Raw genomic sequence first — 13039 nt, forward strand, 5'->3', positions numbered from 1 at the left:
AGGCTTCATTATAATATTCAGCAATTCCACGTACAACACATTTATTATTAATATGTCTTTCATTAATTAAGTCATAACAAGATGTAGTATAGTTTCTTCTAGTAAAATATGGTGGGAAACCAACACGTATTATATCTTTAAATAAAATAACTTGTGGTGCTGGTAATGTAAAACGTACGGGGCTAAATGTTGAATCTACAAACTTGCATTCCGATAATGTAACAGGTCTTAAAATCATAAATAATGTGCCTATATCCTTACAGAAAAAATACATTATTTTTATAAAGTCATGTTCTAACATTTTATTATGTATTTCAATCACTCGTTCTTTTGATGAGAGTGAATAATTTAGCAACGGTCCAGAATATTTTAAACCATGTTCAATTTCTTTATTCAAATTCTCTGCTCTATGACATCTTTTACAGTTATCAGCTCTCTTGTTTCCATTTCTAGTAAACTCTTGGGATTGTTATAATTCCCCACAAATTGCACACTTTTTCATAATTTATTAAATGTAAAATATCCAAAATAGTTAGTTCAATTTTTTGTTATAACTAGATAGATTTCACGATTGGATTTGCATGCGATAAAAGCCAATGCGCAGAGACACTACCCAATCTACTTTGTAGTTGCAATTATGTAATGTTCTGTTCTAGTCAAACATATGGAGGTAGGGGTGCGTTAGGACTGGTATCAATGACACTACTTATGTACTATGATGCTTGTAATTGTTTATATATTTTTGTTGGTTTTATTTGTGTATATCCGGCACTGAGGACCCACATACACACACATAAACATACTGGATACGCTGCGGAGTGCATGATCCACATGGAATTTCGGTTACCTCATTGTGGGACATGGACACATTCAATAATATAAAAACAGTGTGAAAATCTACACAGTTTATATAGGAGTCGTTCCTTGCTCTTACCATCAAGTAAAATATGATATGACGCTAGTGTGCGCAAACAGTTGTTTGACATGTCTTCAACAAATTGTCTTTTACTGTTATCGAGAGGTTCTGTTAATACCTTGCAAAACAGTGGGAGTTCACAGAAGTCGCATGGGCCTGTCTGTGAATGACACATCCTTCTTTGTCGAGGGATGTCACAGATGTTGGGCTGTTTATAGGAGAGAAAGGTCAAGACACTGTCTGTCATGTGTTTGTTCCGAGGAAGTTTAGTACATTTACTCATTTTTCACGTCTATGGCAATCAGGAAATCCCTTTTTCTTTCATCATTTCTTCATTCAACAGGTAAATAGTGACGAGTAGAGAACATACAGAAGTGTGTTATTATTATTTTTAAAATCTGCTAACCTTTGAAATAATAGCTTTATGGAGGCATTGATTGAATTATTCATGTCCCCTCGTACAAATGTCTTCGAAGCCACGCCCAGCTCCCAACCGAAAACACTGTTTAGACTTCCGAATTATGAAATGCGTAAGCATGATACTATCCGTCCGTCTGTCAACAGGTATCAGAGCAAGAACCGTAAGAAATAACGATAAGCGGTTTCTTGGAACTGAGTCAGTGTCTCAGAAATAGGTTTCAATTTCTTTGTACATTCTCTATTCAAACGGAAGTGGTAGAAATTAACAATTTTCGATTTCACATTTGATCGCCATAGAACAGAAATGGGGACACATAGCAAGAAACGGTTTTGTGGAATTTATTCTTCGTCTCAAGAAAATATAAAATTTCACTCGCACCTCCCTACCAGTGTTTCTTCCAGATATCCCCATGCCGTAAACGCCGGTGGGCCCCTGATGGGCTGCCTGCTACAAGTTGGTAAGAAGTGGTGGCCCAGAAGCGACGCTTGCGTGTGATCCAGTGTCCGTTTTTCAAATTTTACTGGTGGTGGTCCACCAGCGACAGATACCGGTGGTCCCGCCGCTACAATCGCCTGCGGCCCGCTTATATATTTTTGTTATGTTACAGCTGGATGGCCCACCAGCACCACCGTCGGTAGAAACTGGTGGGTCAGTGGCGACGCTCGCGGCCGGCCCGGTTTCCGTTTTTTCAATTTTTCTGTTGGGTGGTCCATCAGTGACAGAAATCAGTAGTCCCGCCGCGACGAAACGCCTGTGTTCCACCAATTAGCAGATGTTTTTTCTGCCAACATGAAACACCGTATTTTGTAGCCCAAGAATTGTCTGATGTGATTGAAGTGTGTTAACCTTAGCTAAGAATAAAAAGAAGTAATTGCTTGTTCTTGAAGTAATGGGTGTTCAGATGCACTTTCTCTAATATTTATTCATAGTGCTTTTTCAGCTTGGCTCAAAATCTGCAGAAATATCATTCGCTCCATGCTGTTTCTGCAGATTTTGAGTCAAAATCTCTATGAAAAAAATGAAAGAAAGTGCGTTTGAATAACAATTTATAAGCATAAAACAATCGCAATAAGAACAAGCAATTTTCTGTTTATTCTGACTATAGCTATGGTTAAAAAAATTAAATCACATCAGGCATTTTGGGGCTACAAAGTACAGTATTCTGTATTGGCAAAAGTCTCCTGGTAATTGTTGGAAAATTAAATAGGCGGGTAATATGGCGAGTGGGACGAGGACGTTGACAACAAACTGACGAAGGAATTTTGACAATTATTAACGATAAAGAAAGAATTTCACATAATTTGAAGCAAAATATAATTCAATTATTATTTATACTATTCATGATAATGGGAAATTGTTTGACACCAATTAAAAAGATCCAATAAAGACAAAAAGTTCCTCCGTCACTCCTGCATTTTTCTATCTCCCGAATGTATTTTTTACTCTAAAATATAATTCGTCGCTGTCGATAAAAATGTCAACCGACAATGTTAAAATTGTCAGACATGGTGAATTCCACAAGGTTATATTTTGCTATTATTGTATGATGGTTCTTTTTTACTTAACATTTGCGTTTTCATTTTTGAATGCAAAGTTTAAACAATTAAACTTCTTGAACTGACCTTGATTGAAGCAACAAATAAGTGTAAAAAATACATCGAGAAGATAAGAATTAAGACATGTGTTCCCAAGCAGAGTCAAAAATAAATCCTTTTTAGTCGTGACACACATCATTCGATTTTAGATTTAAAATATACATGTTGGTAAGCTATTACCTGTTGGAATGTTTGACTGTAGAGACTAAACTGCACAAACTGTATATATAAATTATGAGAGATCCTGCACTTATGAACCACGAGTTCTCACCTCCATTTGTGTGGCAAATTAAACTAGCCTTCTTAGAAAATAATGCATTGTTTGTGCATCATTACGAGAGTGTTACAAAAGTTAATAATGAATTTTAAAGTAAATTTACGAAGGCATAAAATCTGGAAAGAACCAAAGAAAGTAGTTAAAACTAAAATCTGACTTTAATCAAATAAACGCTTATTTATAAACACAAAACAAGAGGAAATCTAAAGAAAAGTGCAAATGGCCAATATTTTCAAGCTATATCACAAGGAAAATATATGTGCTTAATTCTAAGGACACCGCCGTTTTCTTATGGAAAATGGAACTCGGCCAAATTAATTCTAACTATGCGCAAATGAAAGGCCTTGATGTGTAGATAAAAAGTCTCCATGGGCACGAATTTCTAAATATTGTATTTCTCGAGTTATATGGGTTTACAGTTATGATGTCATGAGAACAGCGTGAAACAAAACTGTAATGTGCCCATGACTGGACTGACCTTGTTTAAGTGCTTATAGTTCACAATACGTCCACAGACGAGGAACTGCGCAACGTCTGTGATCGCATCGTGAACTACAAGCTACTTCGACAACCTGCGTGGTGCATTATTCGCCAAAATGCAGCTTCGAGGGGATCGAAAGCCAGTTAGCCAATGCCATTATGAGTTTCTGCTACCTTTGATGTCATTGACTAACTGGTTTTGTATTCTCCGAAGTAGTATTTTGGCGAATAATGTATCACGCGGAATGTCAGTGGAGCACGCGCAGATTGCAGTTTCATTCCATGCGGTTTTCATGACATTGCGTGACTTTAAACCCATATAACTTGAGAAATATAATTGTTAGAAATTTGTGCCGTTGCAGACTTTTTACCTACACATTAAGACGTTTCGTTTGTTCATACAGGGTTCCCACGTATTTGCAAGCACGAATTCCCTTACTTTTGCAAGTTTTCCAGGGCACAATTTATAAATTTCCAGGGCTATATGTAATATAAAAAAAGAACTTTATTTCTTCGCACCAGATGTATACTGTGCATGTACATTTATATTCGTCGTTTAAACGCCGTAACATCGTTTTAAAAAATATTAAACTACTGGCTCGTCTTGCAATGAACCAGAAGAAATTCCTGCTTAGCATTATAAAAGGTTAAAAATTGGATTTGAAAGTTATAAACTCATATTGAAACTCATACTTTTCCAGGTGTTGTCAGATTTTCATGAACGTGCATATGTCTATCTGGCTTTGCTACCAAAAAGTCGGAAAAATAAATTGCATCTTGAATATATATCGCGCAATCACTTTGTGCACTACTTTCAGCATCATTAATATTGAATTCACTACATTCATTAAATTCAATGTCACTAACATTGACTTCACGTGCTGTTTTCTTGTACGGAATGAAAATCATCTTTGTCACAAACAATGGTACTGTCTGATTCATTATTCCTAGAGAGTTCATCACTTGCCATTATTTCTTCAAACTGTCGGTTGACTTCTCTCTTTATTCTTTTGTATGCAGTTGAAAATAAAACACGGTGGTCACTTTTAGGCATCTGTACTCAATAGGAGTTTTCTTCTGTAAAAGAAATATAAATGCTTCTACCACACATTAACTCCAGATTTCATTAGGGATAGTTTTGCAACAAAATGTCGTGTAAGACCAGTTATTTGTAATTTCTGTGTATTAGAGCTTTTTCTTTAAATCATCTAAGGGAATAAAAGTTGATCCAAACAAGTTTGAAATCCACACTTAAGCCAGCAGAATTGGCAGCAAGTGCTGCAGACTCTTTGTGATCTATTTTTGTACCCTGACATAAGTAGACGGTTCTTAGAAAACGGAGATAGGGCTTTCAAATGAGTATTTAGAAAATCAGGAATATAAGAGAACAAATACGATAGGATGCCGTTACACGGACTTATACGTATACGGAGAGATGGGAGTCTACATCGGGATAAAAAACTAACACTTGTAAAATCTCAATCACGAAGAAATGAAAAATAGTGTTAAAAAGGGTTGTCAAATTGGATAAGTGCCCTCATTTGTACCCTTTCAATTCATGGTGCTACTGGTGCTAAATCATAAGATTTTACTCTAGGTGCGGCAAAAGTTAATTGTATTAGCAATGCTTAATTTACTTGTCTAATTTTCGCAATCAAATTGTCATTTTTGTATCAGAAATGTATTGTTAAACTTTTAAGTGTTGGAAAGTAGTTAGGGCTAAAATAGTACTACTAAATGTTCGTTGGGCATTTCTGAAATTGCTTTACAACCTTTTAGTAATATAAGAACACTACTGAGGTCTGTACACTTCTGTTGTTCATGGGAAGTTCAGAAAAGGCTATTTTTCCTCTGCACTGATTAAGAAAGTAGTACCAAGAAAAATTCGTAAAGATAGTGTTTGAACACTGATTTGGTGAAATTAAGTAAAGCACTGAGAAACTTAGATATTTATCAAGATTATTAGCCATTTTCTTAGGATTAAGAGAACAGTGCATTTTTAGTTTTCAATTACAACTTGGTTCTTAAGCAGTAAAACTACTAAAAATATATTATCAAATAAACCGAATTAAAGACCGTCCCGGTGGTGGTCTTGTGGTTAGCGTCGCGGACTACGAACTAAGGGGTCCTGGGTTCGATCCCCGGCGCTGCGATGGTTTCCAAGGCGTGGGTCTGGAACGGTGCCCACCCAGCATCGTAATGCAATTGGAGAGATGCTATGAATTAAGATAGTGACGATCACGGTGAAAGCTTCGGCTCTCCTCTCCCAACCCGTCTGGTCAGCGTGGGAGCCGTAGACCAATCCTTATCTCTGGAGAGAGGACTCATCCAGTAGTGGATGGAATTTGGCTGTGATTTATTATTATTATAAACCGAATTAAAATTAGATAAAGGGTCTTGTTATTCTTAGGAAAATATCCCAATACACATAAATAGTGATGACTGATACAGAGTTAATCTATCTTTCTTCTACATTCTGCATGATTGGTCACGAACACCAACAATACATTGAACTACAGAGGGCTAACCAGAATTCCACTATCCCTACGGCATTGAAAAATTAGAAGGTATTCTGTGAAAAGCGGATAGAAACCCGTGTATCGGTCTCGTTGGCTCAGCTAACACAAACTTCTTTGTTGTTTGCGCTTACTAACTGCTGGACAATTATTACGACAGGAAAATTTTAAACTGTTTTTAAAATTGCATATATGTACATACAGAAAAACGAAATCTGTCTAAAGGCAAAATGGTAAATCAAATAGGTGAAATGGCTTTTACGAATATGCTCGGAAAGAAAATGTAGCTATCCTTCGGTATCATCATATTTTAGTCCATTACGTAACTCCTTCCTCAGGACGTAGCATTAAAATAATAATAATAATAATAACCATTGCCCAAAAAAGAAACTTTTCAGGAAGATGAAACGAAAACTTTTCTTAGTACACACTAGGAGAAATTGTGCACATGAGCTTCCTTAATCATGTTCTAGAAAGTCTGAGACACATGAACAAAAATATTTGAGGGATTTCTTAGTTTGTACTAGGGAAAGTTTTATTTTTGCCATCCTCCCCTCCACCTGATTTTTAGATAGTTTTCTTTAAAAATTGCCCATTACAGAGACTCGCATGTCGGCTCTTCCGGAAAATTTCTATATATTTTGCCGATCGTGACTCCCTGATACTAAAACCATGCTCAGTTCCGATATATATATATATATAACGTTTTTTTATGAACGCTCTAGCTGCCGTAATTTTTCACGGATTGAAACCAAACTTGGTACAAAATTGGTTCGAGTAAGTTCGTTGGCCAGAATGATCGGATGAAACATTTCAAAACGGCGGCCATTTGCATTTTCGAAAGATTCATAATTTATACAATTATGAATCGATCTGCTCCATATTTGACTAAAATGTCGAGGTTAACAATACACTAGATGTGTGTGAAAGTCAGAACGAACCGTTAGGGAATTTCAATGTGGCGGCCGTTCAAAGAAGCAAAATAAAAAAAGAAAGAAAAAGCTATTTTCTCGTGAACGAGGATCAAACTAGGGACCCTAGCATCACTAAACCTATGCCTTAGACCACTTTTTTATTTTTTTATCATTCACGCCGATCTTTGTTTTCTCAGTATTTGTATATTTCAATCTATCAAGAGAAGCCCGTGCAATAGGTCGCGCATCAATAAAATACATGCTTCAAAGAAATCCACCTGTCCTTTGCGGCCTTGTGCCAAAAGCTGTTTTTTTTCTTTGAATGGGGCAGTTTTTCAATAAAAAGAGATTGAGATTATTAGTCAGTAAATTTGCAATGGAAAAAATTAAGTTTCCAACATTTAAATTTTTCCCAAAAAAGGCTTCTTTATTTAAAAAAAATAATAAAGCAATTTATAATATCTATTTTCTGACCTTGGGCTGACATGTAATCTAGTCGGAAAGTGACTGACTACCAATCTGGCGACATGTATTCCATTCCCGGTGAGAGTAGAAGGAACTTTTCAACTGAGGCTCTAAGTCGTACGGGTTTTCGTTCGCATGATTCTGGTTTCTTATACCGAAAGCTTGCTCCAATATCTTCGTGTGTATATTCGTAAGTACTCTTTTCCTATATACAAACATTTGAACGCAGAGCTTAAATGCAAAGCAGCGTGAACAAGAACTTTAAGCTTAGAGCCAAACGGGGAATAAAATAGGACAAATGTTACTAGTTTTAAAAATACTAGGCCAGTAACTAATTTTACTGCTCTGAGCTATGCATGTTTTACAGCCTAAAGAGTTACAAAATATACTGCTTAAGTAAACCTGACGTCTTCTTTCCCTTCCTCCGTTCCTGTCCACCGCACCTTTTAACCACCTTTGGGTAATGTGTATAGTTCGGTGTGTTGTGACATTATATCTTGGGATGTTTGCGGCGACAACATCTGGAAAATGCAGAGAATTTGGTTTAGAAATACAAAAGTGGAGCAAAAATGGCGCACTGTAAAATGTTAGCATTGACAAACTAACAGTAAAAGATGGTCAGTTTCTAGTAATCATTTTTATTTTCGTTCTCTTCAATACATGCAAGAAGCACCGGAGTTTTTGCTTACGGTGTCATTTAACGTACTACGTATTAAATAAAAATATAAAGGTAACTACTGATAGCAATGTAAAAACTAAAGAAAACAAATTTCGGATGTTTGACATTGTCCTCATCTGTTGAAAACGGATATATAAGTAAAACGACTTTGTAGTTTAAAAACACGCTGAAGGAATAAAAGATCACGAAGGGAATTAAGGATTTTATACTGTGGTGATCTCAAGTGGATTAAATCTCTTCTCCATTTTTCCTCTCGGGCGTGTTTTAACCATTCATTAGCGCTTTTCCTATGTATCTTTCTTAAACAGATAACCGATGATGGCCATGTCAAAGAGCCGAAAGTCTTTCTTTTTAATGCAATCAGTAGTTGGCTTTATGTGTAGTACGTTCAGTGGCACCCTAGGTGAAAAATCCGGTGGTTCGTGCATGTATGGTACGAGTACGCACTAGACGAGAATAAGGATAATTGCAAACTGAATATACTCATTATTAAAGAAAACTGTATAATCACTCACCAAATCGTAAATATGGAATTCTAAACCAATTAGAAGCTCCGGTAGAAGTAGCGCAATTGTGATGACCAACTTAGAGGAAATTTTGAGCTATGTTAATTTATATTGAGAGAACACAATATCGGAAGGAAGTTAACATTCATCAAAAGTGCTATGAACACAAAAATAAATAACCTTTCATACCTGATTCTCCTGGTGAAAGTGCACCGGATGTGTGACTGCTTTTAACACTCGGTGTTGTTTCACCTTCGCTACTTGGAGTATCTTGATCATGAGTGTTGACACGAGTGGAGCTTGAAGCGAGAACCTGCAGTGTTACAGCGAGAACCTGCAAAAAGAAAGAAAGCGTTCTAACACTGGAATTTATAGTGACACAAATGCTGTTACCGCGGTCTACCAATTAAACCCGGGAAAACCCAATAAAACCCAAAAAAACCGTATGGGCCCAGGTGGTTGGACTTTTTTTTTTTTTTAAAAAAAAAGAGTCTTTTCAACCCTGTGCAATTCTGATTGACATTACGCTTTACAATCAAATTAAAATTTGTATGAGTTTAACGTTCCTTTTTCGCAGCGAGGGCCATACCAGACGTGGACCTAAAGTTTAAAGTGGGTTTCGAACCTCTCCATTCACGGTGAGCTCCCAGCGGGAATCCAACCGGCGACACGCGCACTGAAGGCAAGCGCGCTAAGTATCAGACTATGAGGAAACATAGTTCGCAATGCATCCACTGATGTATACATAACGTATGTTGAAAAGAAATGTTCATCAACTGGACACTGTTGCCTGCTGACGAAAAACCACTAATTTGTATATTGTTAGCCCGATACGCATGTCTGCATTCCGGAATTTGCTGTTCGGAATTGACTGCTGTGAATTGCAGTTTTCAAGGCCAATCAAGTAATATAAGTCATTCTTGTCTTACAACATTTTCGTGGCTAAACAAAATCTGCACTCGTGTCTCCGGATGAGTCCCTATCTATGTACACATGCAACTGTAATTAAAGTTATATCAAATTTTCTATTTGGTAGACCGTCTGGTAAACAGAGCCCTAATTTTTATACCTGATGGCAGTGGGAAGGAACTTACATTTTGAAAATATGGCATTTCAAGCATTTCCTTCACAGTAGAACTAGAGTTCTTCTATAGTTTTACCAGAGCTGTGAAAGTTTCAACGGGATCTTTTGTACCTGTAATTTTTATTGTTTTTTATTTTAACTTGGAAATCTTAATTTGCACCATCCACATAACGTGTGACTTGCCACTATATTTTACCTTTATTAACAAATAAGATATAATTTTTTGAACGTCAAGTTTACAGCTTAGTGTCAGCGTTTACCATCACGTATATGTAGTAACAGTCCTTGAATTTTTAAGTACAAGGGCGTAAATTCCATATTTCTCATCGTAAGAAACTGTATTTTACGACTACTAAAGCAAACGAACCTAATTTTAACTGTTCTCAAGTCAGAATTCTTACGGAACGATCCGAGGGTTTTACCTGTCTCCAAACATAAGTTAAGGAAATGGCGCAAACGTATTTTTTTAAATATATAGATTGATTATTAATGAAGATACAACATTGTGGCAACTCACCACTATGTTGAATTTTAAAATTCCAAGAAAAAAACTCAAAACAAAGCAGTAGAAATTACAGGTCCAAAAGGTAAATTTACGCAGTTTCAACAAAGATTGCACGGACTGCAATTTTGTGACGGTGTTGCGGACCAGTGATCTAGAACCTTCCCTTTAAGGGTTGCTGCAACAGAAGGGCAATACTCTCTCCATCCTCCCCTTTCATTCACGTTTCACTTGGTTTAGCACCTTCTTTGGATCTCTCATAGTCCTTGCATACAGGAAGGCACAGGTCCAGTTTGTCAACGCTCCTTTGTAAGACAAGCAAACCACAATTGCAACCTTTACATGAGTTTATAATGAGTGGCCTGCGTTCTAGAACAGCTTTAACTAACTTTTATTTGACAAGGGTGTAAAATAAACTGACTCCTCCATATATGCTCCAGTACGAATTTTATTAGTTTTCGAAGTACAAGGGCTTAAATGTGTTAAAGTAATAATTTTTACAACATGAAGGAGTTCAGGGTTCCAGAACACAGGTCCAAATTTCCCATTTATCTGTAATAAACACAGAAGACAACGTGCCCTACGGGGCTCTAATACGCCTTCACTTGCTAACGCTTGCTTGGCAATACTATGTGAATTAAATATTTTACTTTCGTACAGAAAAAAAACAACCTGACTATTAACCTATATGTGGGACATGTGTTCTAGAACCTTCCCAGGAGTTTATTGTATCATTTGTAAACAAAACTTGTTTAAATTTAACTAACCTAAAGCCAGTACTATGTATATGGGGGTCGGACATTTACACCCTTCGCCTTTATTTGTTTCACAATATACAGGTGGTATGTGCATATTTTTATTTCGAGGCTATAACTTTTTTTAGTGTCTTACTGGTACGTTGAAAACAATTTAGTACATTTCTAAAGGGCTAAATCCCGTATCGCCGGACCAATTTTAGGAAATTTACCGGTCAAATGGAGAATTTATTAAAGTATGTGAGGAGGAATAAATGAAAGTGAAGAAAGTTGTATTTGTTGGTTGTTTTTGATGTTGCAAGCGGCACTGTATGTGGAGACGTACAGAAGTATTTCGCGGAGATGCACATTACTTATGATATAAAAACGTTGGACCGAAGGAAGAACATGTCAAGAGCTATTTAGCGGACTATTGATTTAATGAAAGCAAACCGCAGGGAACTGTTGTACACGATTTTCTTCTTGAAATTGGTAAAGCTTACAAGCCTCAGTTTAGAAGGTAAATGACTTTTAACTGACTATAGGTGACTTTTAAATGACAAGTGCAATTGAAATTTTAATGATCGCCAAAACCCACATGTTGTTACTAACCTCTCTATACGCACATACCCACCGTCGCTGATGTGCCTGCTCCCTTCGGGCGCACCCCCTCGCTCCGCTCGGGACCCTGTGCTGTGCTCCTGCACTGTCTCGGTTAGATAACATTCGTACATTTTAGTGGCCACGTAGCACAGGTTGTGTTGTGTTTTTGCACTGTAGTTTTTATGCCCCTAACGTAAAGTAACGTCATCTAACGAAACTTAATGTGATCCAACAAAATATAACCGAGTGCAGTACGTTTTGGTGCTTTTTTTCAATTTTTAAAAGTGGTCCGGCGATACGGCACTATTGCCTTTCTAAACCCTATTCTACGCAACGTTTACAATTTTCCTCGATTTGCTCCAGTGTGTATAGCAAGTAAATTTTAAAATTTTACCTTCAGTGTATTTTATTTCCACTTCGTAGGTATCTCATGTTCCCTCATCTGGTCCTTCATGAAATATAATCTACATTGTCGCTTTGTTCCATGGCAAGTGTATCACGTATGTGAAGTTGGCCCCCCCACTTTAAAATTTCGATTCGAAACTGAAGCCAATCGATTGTTTTTCGTTTGTTATTGATTGTTTTGAAGAAAAAATCGTTTGTTTCGAAAAACGTACAGAAATATTAAAAAAATAAAGTTGGGGGGGCCAACTTCACACTAGCCCCCCACTTTAAATTTTCGATTCGAAACCGAAGCCAATGGTTTGTTTTTCGTTTGTTATTGATTGTTTTGAAGAAAAAATCGTTTGTTTCGAAAAACGTACTGACATATTCACAAAATAAAGTTGGGGGGCCAACTTCACGCTGCCCCCCACTTAAAAATTTCGATTTCTAACTAATGCCATTCGTTTGTTTTTCGTTTGTTATTGATTGTTTTGAAGAAAAAATCGTTTGTTTCGAAAAAGTTACGAAGATTTTCATTAAATAAAATTTGGGGGTTGGCAATTTCCCGCTGGGCTCTCTAGTATGAAATGTCGACTCAGAACTGAAGCCAATCGTTAATTTTTCGTTTGTTATTGATTGTTTTGAAGAAAAAATCGTTTGTTTCGAAACATGTACAGAAATATTAAAAAAATAAAGTTGGGGCCAACTTCACACTAGCCCCCCACTTTAAAATTTCGATTCGAAACCGAAGCCAATCGTTTGTTTTTCGTTTGTTATTGATTGTTTTAAAGAAAAATCGTTTGTTTCGAAAAACGTACGGACATATTCACAAAATAAAGTTGGAGGGGGCCAACTTCACGCTGCCCCCCCAACTTTGAAAATTAGATTCCAAACTAATGTCAATCGTTTGCTTTTCGTTTGTTATTGGTTGTTTCGAAGAAAAAGTTGTTTGTTTCGAAAAAC

This window comes from Thermobia domestica, chromosome 4 (genome assembly GCF_964235325.1).
Source record: "Thermobia domestica chromosome 4, izTheDome1.hap1.1, whole genome shotgun sequence".
Lineage (NCBI taxonomy): Eukaryota > Metazoa > Arthropoda > Insecta > Zygentoma > Lepismatidae > Thermobia > Thermobia domestica.